The 7847-nt window shown below is 44.3% G+C and overlaps 1 protein-coding gene across 1 annotated transcript in view; it reads left to right on the top strand.

Moving 5' to 3' along the window:
• Positions 1-7847, top strand: part of Galnt17 (polypeptide N-acetylgalactosaminyltransferase 17) — a gene marked incomplete in the record, with an annotated part of 518181 nt that overhangs the window by 425171 nt on the left and 85163 nt on the right.

Genomic DNA, 7847 nt, shown 5'->3' with positions numbered 1-7847 from the left:
GTGTGTGTGTGTGTGTGTGTGTGTGTGTGTGTGTGTGTGTGTGTGAGTTATCTCCTTCCACCTTTGCATGGGGTCTAGGATCCAACTCAGGTTGTCAGGCTTGAGCAGCAATTGCCTTTACCTTTTATACAGTGAGCCCTCTCACAGCTTTCCAATAGCTCAAGCTTTGCATTGTGTGAATACAGGACAGTTATTTGTTTTCATTTTCTCACTGAAGGATGATTGGGTCATTTCCAGTTTTGGGTTGTTTTGAGGAATCCCTTTAAAATGTCTTTTGGACACACATTTTCATTTCTCCTGAGTAAATACCTAAGGACTGAATAACCAGGATATTTGGGAAGTCGTGTGTTTACTGTTTTAAGAAATTATTGATGAAGTTTTCTAAGTGTGTGCTGTGGTAATGCATGCCTATGATCCCAGTACTCAGAAGGCAGGGGCAGGAGAAGCCTCAGGGTTGGCCAGCCAACCTAGCATAATACGCAAGGTCCAGGCCAGTGAGAAGCCCTGTCTCAAAAAAGAAGGTAGGGACTAGAGAGGTGGCTCAGTAGTTAAGACTGTTTGCTGTTCTTCCAGAGGACTGGAGTTTCATTCCCGGCGGCTCACAACCACCTGTAACTCTAGGCCCAAGGGATCCAACACCCTCTTCTGGCCTTCATGAGCACCCACACATACATGGCACCAAGACACACATACACACATAAATTTTTTTTTTAAATCAAAGTGTGAGCCAGGCATGGTGGTGCACGCCTTTAATCCCTACACTCAGGAGGCAGAGGCAGACAGATTTCTGTGAGATCAAATCCAGCCTGCATAGTGAGTTCCAGGCCAGCTGGGGCTACAGGAGACTGTGTCTCAAAAAGACCAAGGTGGTTGGCATCTGAGGAATAACATCCAAGGTTGTCCAACACAAACATACATATACACACAAAAGTCATGTTGCTCAGTACCAACAGTGGCACATTTATGAACAGTGCAGAATTTTGTCCTCCTAAGAAGCCCATGAGTTAGTTATTCTTTTATCCCATTTTACAGAGGACAGTCCTGAGATGGACAGACACCATGTCGTTTGCACTAATAGACAGAAGAGTCAAAACTCAACCCAGCTAAGTCCTATGATGCTTCCTATAACTGCTTGGAATATTCATTCATCTTTCTGCCTTAGAGTAACTATGGCAACGCTGCCGATACAGAGTGATGTCATGTTGTAGATATTCAGGATTTTGCTCAGATAAAATACATTTCATAAAGCAATTCCATTTGTAATAGGCAACGTATTTTACAGTATTTGCATAGACACACATGCACATATCATGCCCATATACGTAGTTCATGTACTGTGATACCTTAGACACACATGTACATACCATGCCCATATACATAGTTCACGCACCTCCTTATACAAGAACTGTAGTTATATAATAAACAAAAACATGTTTGAGACAGCATGAAATTGGATTTACTCATCCATAAATTGTGTTATATTTATGTCTAAGTTATAGTTCACGGAATAGAACAGCGGTTGATATTTTTATAAACGGCACCTAATGTATTTCTATTAAGAGGAGATATATTCACTCTGACGAAATGTGTTATCCTAATAGCTACACCGTTTACCACTGGAAAATTGTTTTGGTGATTCTGTCTGGAATTTCACTCACCTGCTGCCAGATTCTATCGTAAACGATCATGGGTGCCTGTGAGTTATTTCATAAGAAGCATCCATCTATTTTTACACCTCCACAAAGTCTGTCACTCTTATTCATCTCTCTGGGAATAAAGCAATAATTTGATTCTCTATAAATGTGAACTTGAATTTATACCATCCTTCCCACTCAAGATCAGTGATGGAGGGAGAGTTACAGCACTGTGTGTCTGGGCCAGGGGACTAGAAGGTGGCCTCCTGTTGTGTTCCTTATCAATTTTCCTTTTTTACTGCTTCCCTAGAAAAATAGAGAATGCTGCCAGACTGTCCATTCTGTTTGGATAAAAGTGTTTCATTTGCTGTCCTTGTGTGTTGAATACTGTGCACAGAGCAGCCACCAGGGCCCTGAGCTCCACCCTACAGCCTTTGATCTTGTGAACACACTCTGGGCCTATTATGGGCTGTCTCTGGGGGCTTCCACTAGGGTTCCTTACATTTACAGAGCTTCAGCAGCAACACGGACAGATGCCCGAGGCCTGGGCTAGCTGCTGCCTCTCTCAGGCAAGCAGTGAGATCTGTCCCTGGTGTTCCATTCTTTGGTCCTTGGAGAAGCCTTTGTCTGAGAAAGGTGTTTTCTCCCCTCTTCCCTGAGACACCAAGGGGGACAATGTCTTCCCACCATAGTATGCATGTGAAATGTCCCCCACAGACTCATGTGTTTGAACTGTTGGCTCTTCAGCAGGGAAAGCTGCTTACCTCACTCAGAGGAAAGAATCAGCCTCTTCATTGATAACAGTAGACACCCACATTCTAGAAGAAACTCTTCTGTGACCATGCTGTCTACCTCCCTTTGCAGCAAGAAAGCCTGTTATTAACATACCATTGACGATCCTACTGAACTTTAATTGTCAACTTGACATAGCCTAGAGTCAGAGAAGACAGCCTCAGTGGAGGGATTTCTCAGATCAGATAGACCGGTGGGAATGTCTGTGGCTGATTGTCTTGTTAATTGACATAGGTGGGCTCATCCTGTGAGCAGCACCATTCCCTAGGCAGGTGGTCCTGGGCTTCTTATATAAGCTAGCTGAGACTCACAACTGGGCGCCCTGCAGAGAATAAGAGACTACTGAGTGCTCAACCCTAAATGAGACATATATATCACATCCCTCTCCTAAAGGCTCAGGCAGTGTCTCAGAAGGGGGCAGGGGATTGTAAGAGCCAGAGGTGGTAGATGGCTACAATGAAACAGTGTTTTTCAGACACAACAGGTCACTTGCACATATAAAGCTATAGCAGTTATGACAACATGCTCAAAATGTGCATAAGCCCAAGCAAGACAAGATCCTAGCATGGAACCGTTGGCAATTGATAACTGCTGGGAGAGAGAGAGAGAATCAGTTTTATTTAAGGCTGTGACACTGGCTAGGCTGACTATGCTCCAGGGGATGGACCCACAACTAAGAGTATTTGGGGAACACAGATTAGACTTGATCAACTTTAAAAAAAAGTAGAGGACAGAAAGTGGAGGGGTAAGGAAGCAAGGGTGTATCTGAGAGGAGATGGAGGAGGGGTTTGAATATGATCAAAATGCTGTATGAAATTCTCAAAAGATCAATAAAAATATTATAAGAGAAAGAAAAGGAGAATGAAAGAAATCTAAGTATGAACCTGTGAGTGATCCAGCAAGCAGCATCCTCCGTGGTTTCTGCTTCAAGTTCCTGCCCTGACTTCCCTCAGTGATAGACTGTGACCTGGAAGTGTAAGCCAGATAAACCCTTTCCTCCCCTAAATTGGGTGTTTGTTTTTTGTTTTTTTGTTTTAAGACAAGATCTCACTGTATAGCCATGGCTGGCCTGGAACTCACTATGTAGACCAGACTGGTCTCAGTCTCATGGAGATCTACCTGCCTCTGCCTCCTGAGTGCTGAGATTAAAGGTGTGGCCCACCATACCTGGACCCTAAGTTGCTTTTGGTCAGAGTGTTTTTATCACAGTAACAGAAAAGTAACTAGAACAGAGGCTGACAGCTGGTCTGCCTGGGCAGCAAGGATGTAAACTTCCATCTCCTAATGTTTTTATGGATTTCATGCACTCAGGAACAGAATAATTTTGTATATTATCTCTGTCATCTGGGTTTGGTGGGAGATTTCCAGTGTGACTTTTTAGATGTGTTTGAATCCATTCTCATTCATCTTCAATTTAGTAGATTAAAGATAGAAAGATCTGGGAGAGGTATCTGTATGGGTAAGATGCTTCCAGTGATTTTTCTGGAAACATTTCAACATGGAGTTAGATGTGAAAAGAATCTTACAAAAATGCCTCTAGCAGTGGTCAGTCCACAGATATTCAGTGAGCATCCACTATGGGATTGCAGCTATGTGGTTAGCACCATCTGAGGCCAAAAGTATCTGGTTTCATGAAGATGGCAGTCTGGCTGGAGAACAGACACAAAGTAACTAAATCCATGAAGAGTAATGCATTGGGGGAAATGATCTGAAGGAAGGGTACTAGGTATTGAAGGAAAGAACAAGGATTTGTGGGGGCTGGAGAAATGGTTCAGTGGTTAAGAGCACATACTGCTCTTGTAGAGGATCCAAGTTCAGTTCCCAGTACCCATGTTGAGTGGCTCACAACCACCTGTAATCCAGCTCCAGGGGATCCAATGCCCTCTTCTGGCCTCTGAGGGCACTGTACTCACATGGTGCACATATACACAGAGACACACAATATACACACACATAAATAGATAATAAACTAAATCTTAATAAGAAGAGGCACAGGCATTTGGGTGGTAGGCTGGGGGTCAGAGATGACCTGAAAAGGAAAAGCAGCAATCTGGGAAGGCTGGAGCTCCCACACAGCTCCTTCTCAGCATGTGGCTGGAGCAGGCTTGGCTAAGCAGCCTCAAATACACTTTTCCAGTCAAACCATCTGGCTCGGCCAGATTTTTACAGTTTGCTAAGCAAATTGATAGGCTCCTGACTGTCCCTGGGGGCTGTCTCCAGAGTTCGTTCTTGTGATCTTTTCAGGAAGGACTTTTATGATCATCCCTAAAAAATAAATGTTGCATATTTCCCCACCCAAACTAAAAGCAATTACAGTATTTCATGCTGAAGTTTTTAGAAATATTGCTGCCTTCTCAGACCCAAAATTCTTAGCTATTTTTAACCTCACACTGTGCTGAGAGAGTAGATTCTGGTCTGAAGTGCCAGTTGCTGGATTAGTGGCTCCCAGGCCTCACCCAGCACGCACTTCAAAACAACTTGACCCTGCTTTGCTGACCAGCAGTGAAGCTATAAAAGTTGTATCTTTAATGTTTTGGCTTTGAAAAAAAATTACTGTGATATGTGGCAATTAGAGCATTTCAAATTAGAAATAGAATGCTGGGTGTGATGGCACATGCCTTTAATCCTGGCACTTGGGAGGCAGAGGCAAGCGAATCTCTGTGAATTCCAGGCTAGCCTGATCTACACAGTAAATTCCAGACCAGCTAGGGTTACAGGGAGACTCTGTCTCAAAAAAGAAAGATTTAAATTAGGAAAAGAATTTTTATTTGTTTGTTTGTGTGTGTGTGTGTGTGTATGTGTGTGTGTATGTGTGTGTGTACGTGTACATGTCACATCACATATGTGGAGCGGACAACCTCAGGTGTTAGTCCTCCTCTTCTACCTTGTTGGAGTCAGGGTCTCTTGTTCACTGAGCACACCAGGCTAATCACCTGTCAAGCTTCTTGGGATTCTCCTGTCTCTGTCTCCCATCTCACCATAGGAGGGCTGGAACCACAGCAGGAACTACAGCCTCTGGTCTCATAGGATCTGGGAATTTAAACTCAGGTTCTAATGCTTGTGTGGCAAGTGCTTTCCCCACTGAGTCATCTCTCCAGCACCCTTGGGAATTATGATCATGGAATCTACAAGTTGGTATTTCCCAGATGGTTCTTACATACATTCTCTCTCTCTCTCTCTCTCTCTCTCTCTCTCTGTCTTTCACTTACCTGTCTTTGGGGAGATAAGCAAATCAGGCTACTTACAGTCACACAGGTTAACTGTAGAATTCTCTTAGAGGGCCTCAAGTTCCTCTCTGATACACAGTAAAGTATCCTTGTCCTTTGTCAGCTACCCAGAGAGCAAACCCCAATAGTAACAAGACAGTTGTCCCTTCTCTCCTTTCAGGGGACAGCCAGTGTTATAACGGTGGATCTCGGTTCAGAAGGCACCTGCTGAGATTTCCCTTTTCTTGTGTCTCGGAACAAAGAAATGAGCCAGGGATGCCATGACCCTTTGTCAGTCATTTGCACAGCACCACCTTTCCCAGTGCCTGGTGGTCATGGGCTTTTTCTTACACATGCTCTGGGTTCAGGGATCTACATTCCTCACCCTCAGATCTGACCCCTCTTCAATACTAATGAATTTAACCTTTTCTTGGCTTGGTGACAGTGGGGTTTACGGTTCTCTTGCTCACTTATCCAATATATGTAACTCTTAGTCACAGCACAGAACTGGTTCCCAGACACTTCGCCCCTTAGATACCCAAATTCTTGGATTTCATATCCTCATATAAAGTGGATTACGGCAAGGCATGGTGGCTGTGATTTTAATTTTAATTTATTTTTATTTTAGTCTCTTTGAGACAGGGTCTCTCTGTAGCCCCAGCTGGGCTGGAGTTCCCCATGGAGACCAGGCTGGCCTCTGTCTCACAGAAATCTGTCTGCCTTTGCTTCCCAAGTGCTGGGATTAAAGGCATGCACCATCATGCCTGGCTGTGATCTTAATTTTAAATGTCATCTTACCACATCCTAAAAATCACCAGGAGAGTGTCAACTGAAGAATTATCTAATTAAGATTGGTCTGTCGTTGCATCTATGGAAGAATGTCTTGAGTATTAATTGGTATAGAAGGGTCCAGGCCATTGTGGGAGCCACTATTCCTGCGGCAAGGAGTCCTGAATTGCATGACAGTGGAGAAATCCAACTGCAAACTCATAATAAGATGCACATATTCTTTCTCTGCTCCTGACTGTGAGTGTGACATGACCAACTGCTTCAAGCTCCTGCCTTGACTTCCCTGCTGTGATGGACTGTAAACCTGGAATTGTGAGCCAAATAGAACATTGTCTCCCCTAAGTTGCTTTTTGCCAGGGTTTTTATCACAACAATAGAAATGAAACTAGGACAGTGATGCATGCGTATAACCCCAGCACTCAAAAGGCTGAGTCAGAAGGACTGCTAGGAGTTTAAGGCTAGCTTGGGATACAGAGAGGAATCTTATCTCTAAATCTATAAGTAAGTATGTGCTATATTTGTGTATAATTTTTAATAATCATCTCGTATACTTTCAATCACCTATAGATTTCCTTATCATGTCTAATACAATCCAAGTGTTAAACTATTTAAGGAATGACAGGGGAAAGGCCTGCATATATTTTGTCAGGGTATTTATCACAGCAACAAAAATGAAACTAGAACAGGATATAGAGGTGAGGAGGTCCAGCCAGACCTGGGTGGTTCAGGCGTGCAACAAGGAGCTACTCAGGAGGGTCAGAAGTACAAGGCTAGCCTAGGAAACCTAGTGAGACCCAAACACAATAAAAAGAGAGGGCTGGAGATATAGCTCAGTGCTACAGCACCTATAAGAACCCCACAGTGAAGAGTTGGGATATGGCTTAGTGGTAAAGCACCAGCTTAGAATCCCCCAGCAAGGGGCTGGAGGTGTGGCTCAGTGGTAGAGCACCTGCCTAGAATCCCCCAGTGAGGGGCTGGGATGTGGCTCAGTGGTAGAGCACCTGCCTAGAATCCCCCAGTGAGGGGCTGGGGGTGTGGCTCAGTGGTAGAGCACCTGCCTAGAATCCCCAGTGAGGGGCTGCGGTGTGGCTCAGTGGTAGAGCACCTGCCTAGAATCCTCCAGTGAGGGGCTGGGGATGTGGCTCACAGATAGAAATCCTGCCTGGAATCCCCTGGTGAGGAGCTTGGGGAGCTCAGTGGTGGAGCCCCTGCCTAGTGTGCATGAGACCCTGGGTTTCTTCCTCAGTGATGCAAAAGAAGGAAAGTGGAAGGAAAGAGAGGAGTGGCCCCTTAGAAGCCTTTCACATAACTGCAGTGTGAATTGGCTCACATGTGGCCCCACTAAGCGTTAATAACATAATTGCTGTGGGGTGTGAAGGCCAATGGGTTGTTTTCTTCAAACTTAAAATTGAATTTTTTTTTTTTT

Source organism: Nannospalax galili, unplaced genomic scaffold, assembly GCF_000622305.1.
Source record: "Nannospalax galili isolate Female #2095 unplaced genomic scaffold, S.galili_v1.0 scaffold444, whole genome shotgun sequence".
Lineage (NCBI taxonomy): Eukaryota > Metazoa > Chordata > Mammalia > Rodentia > Spalacidae > Nannospalax > Nannospalax galili.
Note: the sequence above shows the minus strand (reverse complement) of the source record. Positions and strands in the feature narration are given on the sequence as shown.